This window comes from Rhipicephalus microplus, chromosome 3, assembly GCF_043290135.1.
Source record: "Rhipicephalus microplus isolate Deutch F79 chromosome 3, USDA_Rmic, whole genome shotgun sequence".
Taxonomy (NCBI): domain Eukaryota; kingdom Metazoa; phylum Arthropoda; class Arachnida; order Ixodida; family Ixodidae; genus Rhipicephalus; species Rhipicephalus microplus.
In genome coordinates, this window is record NC_134702.1 from 269,329,873 (window position 1) to 269,342,163 (window position 12,291).

The 12,291-nt window shown below is 41.3% G+C and overlaps 1 long non-coding RNA gene and 1 pseudogene across 1 annotated transcript in view; one reads left to right on the forward strand and one right to left on the reverse strand.

Moving 5' to 3' along the window:
• The window catches only part of LOC142804260 (uncharacterized), a 376,481-nt gene that overhangs the window by 172,132 nt on the left and 192,058 nt on the right, over window positions 1-12,291 (reverse strand). The gene's annotated exons all lie outside the window — the stretch shown is intronic.
• On the forward strand, window positions 9,054-10,563 carry LOC142802682 (uncharacterized; annotated as a pseudogene).

Consider the following 12,291-nt stretch of genomic DNA (forward strand, 5'->3'; position numbering starts at 1 on the left):
ATCTTCCACATGGTATGGACATGTCCGAAAAATCCCCACCTACCCCCTTCCCCTACCCCTTCCCGAGAGGAATGGGAGACTGCCCTCCTCAACTGCTCATCACTAGAGTCTCTACGGGCTCTGGTGAGACGGGCGCGAGTAGGGGCCTCGTCATGTGGTGTCCCGGACTAAGGACGCCGACTATGTAGCGGGGTCATGCTTTGGCCCCGTACCTCTCTCTTTTATAATAAATGTTTTTCATCATCATCATTCCCGACGTCGGCTTTCGGAAACAAGTGTATCGTGGTAGCTACCGACTACCTCATCCGCTACGCCGAGACAAAAGCCCTGCCCAAAGGCAGTGCATCCGAGGTAGCTGAGTTCTTCGTCGAAAATATCGTCCTACGTCACGGCGCCCCGGAGGTCCTCCTCACCGACAGCCCAGGTAGCACAATACATTAAAGTAACGTTGTATTTTTGTTGCGAATGTTGAAGAAACGTTTTATGTTTTCAAACAACATTGTCTGAACGTTTTACATAAAACGTATAACTTTCTTTGTTGTACGTAAAACGTTAAATATATATAAGAAATACACTGTTAAAATAACGTTGAATGTGGAACATTGGCGCAACATTCAAACAAAACATTGAACATTGAATGTTATATTTCAAACATTAAAGAATTGTTAAAATCGCACAAAAAATCAACATAACTGGCAAACATTCGGTAATGTTCATTTAATATTTTACCATCATTATTTGCCGAAAATGCCTATTAACCAATAAATTTAGTTGCATACAAATACTTCTTGATGTACAGAAAAAACACAGAGAAAACATCATTTCATTTAGGAAATGAAATTTGTTTTCGCTAAGTGACACCAGATAATGATGGTTACAATAACATATAGTGCAGTCAATCCGTGGCTATTCTTCAATTGATATTGCAACTATTCTATGCAAGCTTATGAACTGGTTTTACTGCTTGAAATGTCATGGACAGCTGTCTTCTGGTCAGGTATCTGTAGTAGCTTTCAAGTTTCTCACACATCACTGTGGTATGTACTTTAATAGCCAAACTACCATGGACGTCGGCATGAATGAGTTAAGTTTTGGCGGGGCGGTGGGGGTTGCATTGCGGTGGGGGAGTGCTGGTGTGACTTGGGCAAATGATGCTTTGAATTTGCATGCCCCTGCTGACTCCCAAGAACACTGGTGACTCACAAAAGGTTGTCAAAACAGTAATGCAATTTCTTTATTGAGGTCCCAATGCTTTACATGCGGGAGTGAACCAAAGAATAATTGTAAATAAAACAAAAATTCTAAGGCTTCGCTAAAGCTATCCAAGTTTAAATGATGGTGATGCTCTTGGAAATACCATTCCAGTCCTGGGTAGTCTAGCAAAGGAGCGACAGTGGGTCATGGTGCAAACAAGAGGTAGGCCGACATCCTTCTGATAATGTGTGTGGGCTGAAGTATGATGAGCAGTTGGGAAGTTATATTGAAATGTATGCAATTGGTACTACAAGTACATTCTAGTGATTGTGCATTGCAGGTAAACATTATGTACACCTGGGTTAGTCCTTATCTAAGCAACACTAGCTGGTAGAGTACGAGTAATGCTTGAGTAATTGGAACAGATTAATATACCTTCATGGTTGAGGTCAAGCTCCATAGAGTTTATTTGGGCTGCATTCAAACTGCAGTCGATTACTTTAATTTTGGGCCAATTCATATTTTGTGAGTTCAAAAATGTGTCTCATGGAGGGGCAAATGCAAGTTATAATGAAAATAGTCAGAAGCTTTGTAAGTATTGTTAACTATCTTACTTCAGAAGACGTTTAGATTCTGGTAATTCTTAAAAAACAAGACACTTAACATAATTGATAGACTACATCGTAGCATGACCTCACCAGGCTTTTGCAATCCTTTAGACTTCTATCAGCGAAGCTGTTTAGGAAATCGCGAGTCGGTGGTAGAAAACTATTATTGTTACAGGTATGTGCCTCTGTGCAGCCTACCAGAAAACTATCATCATTATAAATGGGTATGTGTGACAGAAATTGGGAAAATCTCACTACTCGCCTCTGGCCCACTAATATTGATGAAGGCAACAGTTAGCCCAACAAATCGCTTCAAAACAACAGCAAACCGAAGTCCCCTGAGCCCCCATGAGAAAATACTAGGAAATGAGAAAGGCAACAGCAGCGGCGAGAAGACCCCGAAGCAACGGAAGGCCTGTGCTAAAGACGTGCCTGTTAATCTATAAGAGGTGTGGACGCTCAGTTTCAGGGCGAGTTTCTGTCTTTAGAATTTGAATAACCATGTCGTGCCTGTGACTGTCTATGGGTTTCTCTGATCTAATAATCAACGTAAAAACAACCCAGCATCACCTAGTTAAAGCCTAGAAGCAACCAGATAAATCTTCACAGTCGTCCAATTTTGCTGTTTCAAACCTTGAGTGGCTTAGTACAAGCTTTGTAAATTCTTGTAGGTCACTGCATTAGAAGCAATATAAATATTGTGTATAGTTTCCGTGGCCACCAGAATCTGAGATAACTTATGATGCTTTTATAATTAACATGTCGACACATTTCTCATCTCAGTAAGAATCACTGCTCCTAACAAGTATGGTAGCGTGAGCATGTAAAGAATGCTCCTCATTTGGGCTTGTTTTCATTCACCGTCTCAACATCAGGAGTCAAAGCTACAGCTCATTTTGACAGAGGCAAAATGCCAGAGGCCCATGTACAGTCATCAGTAAGCCTAGCTCGAATGCTCCACAACATGTCCTGAAGCAGTTTGGTTGAGACCAGCGCCACGTAGCTTTGAGTTTTGTTGCCAAGGTGTTACGCATGCATGCCGACATACAATCCAAGCTTACCGAGCTATTATCTTGGCAACAGTGCCTAGTGTTTCGCGGCTGGCCTCAGTCAAACCAGTCCAAGACACGCTGCGGAGCGTTCAAGTTAAGCTTTCCGACAATTGTACGGTGCAATGTCGTTTAGGAACACCAGATAGTTGAAATTCCTGAAGCTCTCTGCTACAGGGCGCTCATATTCATATTGTGGTTTTGGCATGTAAATGCCCCGATAATATTAATATTAAAACTATACAAAGCCATACATAAGGGCATCACAGTGTAAGTAGTCTGGCTGTTTAAATTTCAGTGCATAAAAGAAAACAGAGCAGTAAGAACATTCAACATGAGCAGTCATGTTGTACGTTCTCCGTGTGCACTCTGCTCTTGGGCAACAATATTTCAACAAGAGCCAATACCAGATTTCACACCATTTCTGTCATGTGCACCTTGAAATTGTGTTAAATTAACGGAGATATAGCAACTCGGTCAGGACTGTAGGCACTGCGTTAATAGGATGAGGTTAGTTTCTACATTTCATCTGCAGCCCAGCCCGAATGAATTTGGCCAAAAATGAGACGTCCCATGAAAAGCATTAGGCTAACGTAACTCCTTAGCCAGGACAGCAACAGGGAAGCTACATATATGAGACGTAACGCAAGTGTGCGAATAACACACCTCGTAGGCTGTACAACTGCATACAGTCGGCCATTCGATCAAAATAGCTGAACACTAGTCAGGAAATGTCCTGCCGAAAGTCAATCCGTGCACAGACATGAAATCGCAACCAACAAAATATGGTCAGCGGGCACATTCTTTCCGTCACCACTTCAGTGAATCATGAATGCAAGGCGTGAAGACAGCGCGCAAAGGCAGTGTGCAGCTGGGCTAGCTATCCTGGCTGGGCCGCACCACGAACTGAACCTAACCGGAACTGAACCTAATTGGTTAAGAATGGGAAGATGTTCATGCGACGAAGCGCACGTCATCAAATTGTTAACATAAGAACTGCTGAAAATCTAGAAGGGCTGCGGAAACTAAAAAAAAACTAGAAAGTTCCTTTTCTGGCCGACTTAATTCATGGCTTTTTTCACACAGTCGCAGAATTATTATGATGCCTTTTCTTTCGGCAATTAAAAGCTACACGAAACGTCATACACCTATCCTTCTTAAATCTAAATGCCCGTAGTCTTAGCCACAAACAAGAATCTGTAAGCCTTTTTTTCGATACACTCGAACATAATTTCGATATCTTGACATTCACAGAAACCTGGTTTTGTGGTGATAACCCTGATGTACATTTCGCTGGATACAAATGTATTCAAATTTCGCGAGAGAACAGAAAAGGAGGTGGTCTGGCGGTTTATATTAAAAACTCCCTTCAATATAAAAATACTTTGGAATACTCCCATATTGAACTTGACTATGAGTGTTTAATGATCAAATGCATGGTCACAATTGTTGTCCTCATGTACAGACCCCCTTCTGGTTCTGTTACTGTGTTTCTTAATCATCTTGAAAGTGTTCTAGAATACTGTTGTCAATCTGGATTTCCTGCGATTTTCTGTGGTGACTTTAATATCGACTTATTGGCAACAACATCTAATAGGCAAAACCTCGTTGATATTTTCTGCTCTTTTGGGTATCAAAATGTAATTAACATGCCAACAAGAATTACAGACATATCTGAAACGCTACTCGACTTATGTTTTACAAACTATCAGCCATGTGAATGCGACGCAGGTGTACTGATAGCAGAGTTAAGCGACCACTTGCCCTTGTTTATTTTCTTCAAGTCATACTTGTCCAGACATAACCAAACTATTCAGAATACAACCAATCCATGCAGAATAATATCTGTGGATAAGATTGCGATTTTTCAACACTTAGTTGAAGGTACAGATTGAAACTCTGTGACAGAGATCAAAGATCTCGTTGCTTCATACCGCCTCTTTCTAAACACTATCAAAGGTCTCTATGACATTGCATTTTCTAAGACAACGATTAGAAAAACCCGTAGGTCTAGATAACATGGATAGATTGACACCTTTTAAAAAGAATAAAAGTGCATGATAGTCTGTTTAGTGTATTTATCAGAACAAAAAGCTTAGACACATTAGCTACATACAAAAAAATTAGAAATAAACTTGGCACTGATATTAAACAAGCGCGTTTCGCTTACTACGAAAATATGTTTGGTGGTATATCGAATGACTCCAGAAAAGTTTGGAAAAAGGTCAATGACCTTATGTGCAAAGATGATAAATCGGTTATATCGGAGCTCGTGATAGACGGTGAACCATGCTCAGGTCCACCACTTGCAGATAGGTTCAATGAACACTTCCTTAGAGTTGGCGATTGTGGGACTACTGCTGGGGAGATAAGCAATCATACTTATGTAACTAGCAACATTTCATCCTCTGTTTTCTTGTTTCCCACATCCGAATCCGAAATATACAAACTGTTGCAAAAATTAAAAAATAATTGTGCATGTGGCGTGGATGACTTAAAACCCCAGCCTATTAAAGCAGTTGCCCATACCATAAGTAAGCCGCTTTCACATATCGCTAACACAATTCTTAGTTCAGGTATTTTTCCTGATGAGCTAAAGATTGCGAAAGTATCTGTCATCTTTAAAGGTGGTAATAAAAATGACCTTAATAGCTATACGCCTATCTCATTATTACCTATATTCTCTAAACTATTTGAGCAAGTTATGAATACGACTTTCAAATTACTTATTGCAAGAAAATGTGATAATACAACAACGGTATGGCTTCCAAAAGAAAAAATCCACTGAAACAGCACTACTGGATATTAAAAAAATACTTGACAACTTTGAACATAAATTACTTACCATAGGAGTTTTTCTCGACTTCAAAAAAGCGTTCGATTCGGTTAAGCACCATATTTTATTACGGAAACTCCCTTCATATGGAATTAGAGGGAAGGCTCTAGAACTTATAAAAAGTTATCTAAGCGATCGGCAACAGTACACCAGTCTCGGCGACACTAAATCAAATGTAGGTAATATCATTTGTGGCGTTCCACAAGGATCAATCTTCGGGCCTTTGCTATTCTTGATTCATATCAATGATCTACTCAACATGCCGCTAACACCCGATGTTGTTCTCTATGCGGATGACACCAATATATTCTGCGCCGGTAATTCCCTCAATCAACTTGAACAACAAGAAACCTGTGGCTGACGCATCTATCTGACTGGTTTAAGTGTAATAGATTAGAACTAAACACCAAAAAAAACAAAATATGATTTATTCCGCCCACGCAATAAGGCAATCACAAGCGAGCCTACAATAATATTTGAAGGGCAGAAAATTGAACGTGTCACAGCGCATAAATTTCTTGGGATACTTTTTCAAGAACACTTAGACTGGTCCTTACACACCAACCACGTTCGTACCAAGATTTCCAGATCCACGGGTATAATCTGCAAATGGCGACAACTCCTCCCTCTGTGGTTGAAAAAACAACTATATTATTCCATTGTTCACTCACATCTCCATTATTGTCTTCTTGTATGGGGGAATACGACTAAAGCAAACACTGACAAAATTCACACCTTGCAAAAAAAGCTATACGACTAGTATCAGGGGTGTCATTTAGGCATCATACCGCGCCTCTCTTTAAGGAACATAAAATACTTACGGTAACCAACGTCATGAAACAAAAACTGGCAATGCTTATTTATAAACAGGTACGAACTGATCGCTCAGGGTTTTATCAGAGGCATCTTCCGAGAGATCACAGTCACAACCTACGGCCCTGGGTGTATACATACGAGAAACCACGTACAAATTACAGCACACAAAAACTATTGTATGAAATTTCGCATTTCCTGAACGAACAACCGATTGTAGCTTCTCTAATTGACAATACAGTCTCATGTGGCATTTTTAAAAAGAAGATACAGGAACACTTCCTATTTACACAAACGTAATCACCGTCACCATCTTTGTTTCATATTCCCTGAAGTATTTTCTTGTGTAAATCACATTAACGTTTGGTTATGTTATCCAAACTGTGTTTCATTTATCGGTCAAACATATTCCTTATTGATGTTGTTGTCTTTTGATTGTTGAAACCTTGTATTCAAGTTTAAAGTTTCTTCAGGTATTTTACATGTCTTACATTAGTGTTTATGTCCTCTACAGTTTGCTTCATTTGTCGGACACGCATATGCTTTATTGATTTCATTGCCTGCGCAAATTTTCGCTCATTTATGTTTTCCTGTACATGTTTTGCATGTAGAAACTTATTTATGCTTAATTTATTATTGACTCTTTACTTTACACTGAGCACTGTGTTGATTTGGTGGGTTTTGGGTTTACAGGGGGCAGGCGCTTTGTCAGTCTTTTATGCCTTTTCGCCGGTCCCCTAGGCAAATTGTACCTTTCTTCTTTTTTTTTTGTTTTTGCCTGAAATAAACTTCAACTTCAACTTCAAAAAAAGGGGGGGGGGAGGGAAACACGCTGAACACAGCTAGTACATTATCGGCAACATGCCGTAAGGTGGGACAGGTCGGAATCGATCAACGCAACCACCTTCCGCGATCAAATCAAAAGCACAGTAGGCGAGCGCTGAGAGTCTCAAGATCTGTGAAGGCCAATTTGTGCGTCGAATGTCAGCGACAGTTTTGCAGATGATGCACACACACTCCATACGTTTCGGGACGATTCCCCACATCAAAATTTGTTTCCATTACGATCTTTTACGACGCTAATTTTGCCAATGGGTCATTGCAGCGCGCAAAGGCAGCTTGCTTTGCGGCTCTACCTACGGCGTTGCCTATAACCTAGTTTTTTTACAATTTAAGCCAGTTCACGGGTGCAGCCCCGTTTACCTCTGTTTTTGCTCAACTGAGAAGGTGGTGCTAGTGAAAGTTTACCGATGTTTTTAAAAAAATAAACATATTTTATTTAGATAACAAAATCTTCCTATATTGAACAACAATCCGTTTTGTTTTGCAAATGTTTTTTTTTTGCTGAAGCACTAGAAGTCTTAATCAGATGCAGCACTTAATTTTTCTATATGTTGGCTCGAGTTGGCAACCATGAAAGCGTTTTTTATTTTGCTGGTGTTGCTCGAGTTTCCTCCTGTTTCCTTGGCGAGCGTAGACGATCGTGACGACAAGACCGGCGCGCTTTTCGTTCACGCTTATGAAGATAGTATATGAAGGCAAGCATAAATGAGTTCATTGCACTTTAAAGCTGCTACTCTCAATGAAGTGAAACTACTGCATGCATGTAATACCAATGTCATGCGGTACCGCGCCGTGGCTGACACGAAATTACAGGAGGGGTCAACAGTTCCCAGGCCACGCTGCCTTAGGAATACATGGAATAGTGGCCTAAGAACTTTTGACCAACCCTGTACGTCGAAGCCACGATGATACAAAAAAACAATCCGCGGATGGAGTTTGGCGCAGCGCAATCTGAAAGTTGGATCGCGTTGCGATAGGGGCTGATCGCAATTGGAGATGTCAAAGTAGCAGCACCTGATCCGGCTTAAGCCTTATCTAGATCGGCCCTTTTTGCGATCGTAACTGCTCGTGCGACACCGGTGCAGTCATTTTTAATCGCGATCACCAATCGCTATTTGTGCGATGTCTGCGCCAAACTCTATTCGGATCAGGCTGTAACGCAATGCATTGGCCAATTGTTTGCGATCAAAAGCGCTCTTGTGTCACCGGTTTTGCAATCGAGAAGTGATCGGGCTTGATTGTGACCAGAAGTACTCTTGTGACATTTGCATAGCCTTTAAGTTGTGAAGAGCAGAAATGATTGCGCATGGGGTGTTGTTGGAGCCAATATTTTGAAAGGTTTTGCCAGGCAGAAACAAATGCGATTCTCGAAACGTTCGTTCCAACGACACCTCGTGTTCGCAAATTTTTCATGTCTTCAAGCTCCCATTTTCCCCTGAACTTCTCCCTTCACCCTCCGTGGCTGTATATCAGTTTTCATGCTGCTAAAGTCGAGGCCACGGCCACCGCATCGCGAAGAGGCTAAGTACAAGCAAAGCTATACATTTCAATCCACATGAAAAATTCCCAGCTCGCCAAAATTAATCCTGAGTACCCCCTTTTTTATGGCATGCCATAATATCACCACTTAAGCTCGTATTACTGCAGTAGTTATTAGCTTTCTTTGTGTGTCAACTTAAATTGAAAACACTCGCTATATCATATGCAGATATGAAACGGTACCGGAGACATTTACAAGATGTCGGCGACCGGCAGAGAAAAAGAAGAGTTGCTGAATGTGTGCACGAACACTTCGCAGACATTGCAACTTCATCTTTTTCCAAACAGGATAAGAATTTCGCAAGTTATGAAGTAGACAACAGAAGCAGTGATGTCACGGAGGCTTCAAATCAAGAGTATGTCAACCCTACAAATGCTTTTGCAAGCACATCAGCTGTAGAACAGCCAAGATTGGCCAGCAACGTGGCAGAAGTTGAGTTTCAAAAAACTTATGAAGAACAACCGAGCTTAATTGGCCAGCGAGCTGGCAGCTTGGGCCTGTGAAACTAAAGCTTGTGCATCTCATCTAACGCTGCTGCTGAAAATATGGAAGAGGCACCACCCGAAGTTACCCAGTGACTCACGAACCCTAATTGGGACACCGAGGTCTTGCGCGTTAATAAAAATGGGTCTGGTTTATACCACTACTTTGATATTAACTCAACACTAGAACAAATGATACAAGCAGGCAGCATCACAAGTGATACCATCGCACTTTTGATAAATACTGATGGGCTTCCCATTGCAAAGAGTTCAAGCAAACAGTTGTGGCCAATATTGGCATCTGTTGAAGAGTAAAGTGATGTCAAGCCATTCGTCATTGCCTTTTTTGTTGGAAACACAAAACCTGAGAGCCTCCAGGACCACTTGAGTGATATTATAGCTTAAGTGAGCATGCTGGAAATGGAAGGCTTCACTCAAGGTGACAAAAAGTTTACAGTTCAAGTACGTGCATTTGTCTGTGATGCACCTGCAAGGGCATTCTTGAAGTGCATCAAGGCCCATGGGCAGTATTACAGTTGCGAGAAATGCACTCAAGAAGGAGTCTATTCTGAAATCTCTCGGAAAGTAATCCTTCCAGAGCTCAATAATCCACTGTGAACTGATGAATCATTTCTGAACCAAGATCAGGAAGAGCACCATCGTGGACACTCACCATTGACCGAGTTAAAAATTGGCATGGTTAGCGATTTTTCACTGGATTACATGCACCTTGTGTGCCTAGGGTTTGTGAGGAAATTGCTTCACTAATGGGTCCATAGAGTACCTCATAAGTCAAAGGTTCCAGTACGTGTGCAGAATGAAATGTCAGAGATGCTAATAAATTTGCAGAAGCACACACCTCGGGAAATGGCCCGTAAGCCCCGAAGACTTTGCGAACTGGAAAGATGGAAGGCCACAGTTACGAAGCTTTTTATTCTAGTTTGGACCTGTGGTGCCATCAAGGCGAATTGAAAAATGTTATTACCAGCATTTCATGAAGCTGAGTGTGGCATTGTCTATCCTCGCAAGCCCTGAGCTTTGCCACCTGCATTTAAACTTTGCCAAAAATCTCCGAGCGTTTGTCACTAATGCTGGACGTCTTTAAGGGGAGGGTATTTACGTGTACAATGTACATGCACTTGTACACGTTCCTGATGATGTGCAGAAGTTTGACCATCTTGACTCATTTTGCACATAGGGGTCTTACTAGGCACGTTGGCTACACCAGCTTTGTTTATTGTGTACAGCTGGATCCCTGGGTTGTTAGATGACTATTTTTCCCACGCCAAAGATACCTGATGCCTTGTCTTCAGGTGTAGATGAGACTAAGTGATGACAGGTTATACCGCTTATTTTTTGCTGTCTAGGTAGAGCACCAGTAAAAAGCACAAATTTGGGTGAAAGCAGATGGTCTGGGCTGTATGGGGCTGCCATGCTGCTGTAGGTCATCTTGGTTAGTGAGGCTATTGCGATTACCAGCTGGTAATGGCTACAGTAATTCAGAGTTTGTGAAGTACATGTCAAATGTACTTCTTATAGCTTCAGCGTGTCATGCAAGCAGCACAGCTAAAACCCTTGTATATACTTAATGAAACAGTTATGCCCGGAGCTATATTATATATACTTCACAAGTCTACTGCCAGTGTACTCCGCGTAGCTCCGGCAGCGCTGCAAGGTATCTGCTTCCATTCAGTGATATAGGGGTCAAAAGCTTTAAATTTTGAAATGCAGTCATGTGCAAGCAGGCAGCAAGTGACCACATATACCATCGAGGGACTACCATGACACTATCCAATGTGATGTGGACCAGGAAGGTAGCACTATTGCAAGGCAGTGCTGACAGTGATCATTATTGGTGGTTGGACGAAATTCGAGTTTTTAAAAACAGCTGCTGCGAACAAGTACTTCACAGAGCTCTTACAAAGCTACGTGCATTATTTTGCACTGCTTTGGTGGTCTAGTAGCTAAAGTACTCGGCTGCTGACCCGCAGGTCGCGGGTTCCCATCCCGGCTGCAGCGGCTGCATTTCCGATGAAGGCGGAAATGTTGTAGGCCCGGGTGCTCAGATTTGGGTGCACGTTGAGGAACCCCAGGTGGTCGAAATTTTTGGAGCCCTCCACTATGGCGTCTCTCATAATCATATGGTGGTTTTGGGACGTTAAACCCCACATATCTATCTATCTATCTATCTATCTATCTATCTATCTATCTATCTATCTATCTATCTATCTATCTATCTATCTATCTATCTATCTATCTATCTATCTATCTATCTATCTATCTATCTATCTATCTATCTATCTATCTATCTATCTATCTATCTATCTATCTATCTATCTATCTATCTATCTATCTATCTCTCTATCTATCTATCTATCTGTCCATCCATCCATCCATCCATCCATCCATCCATCCATCCATCCATCCATCCATCCATCCATCCATCCATCCATCCATCCGTCCATCCGTCCATCCGTCTGTCTGTCTGTCTGTCTGTCTGTCTGTCTGTCTGTCTGTCTGTCTGTCTGTCTGTCTGTCTGTCTGTCTGTCTGTCTATCTATCTATCTATCTATCTATCTATCTATCTATCTATCTATCTATCTATCTATCTATCTATCTATCTATCTATCTATCTATCTATCTATCTATCTATCTATCTATCTATCTATCTATCTATCTATCTATCTATCTACGTGCAATAATTGTGCAGTGGCGATGAATGGTTTTCATTGTCTTATCAATAGCATCTGCAATGTTTATGCTGCTACTAAAGCTATTTTGTTTGTTTATTATCTGCAGTAATCCCTGAATATTCGTTGTTTTTGCAGAACAAAGTGCCGCGGCCTGCTTATTGATCACAACCAAGCCTCAGATGAGCATCGAGAAATAAAGTATATATGGGCATCATGCAATAAAGTATATTTGC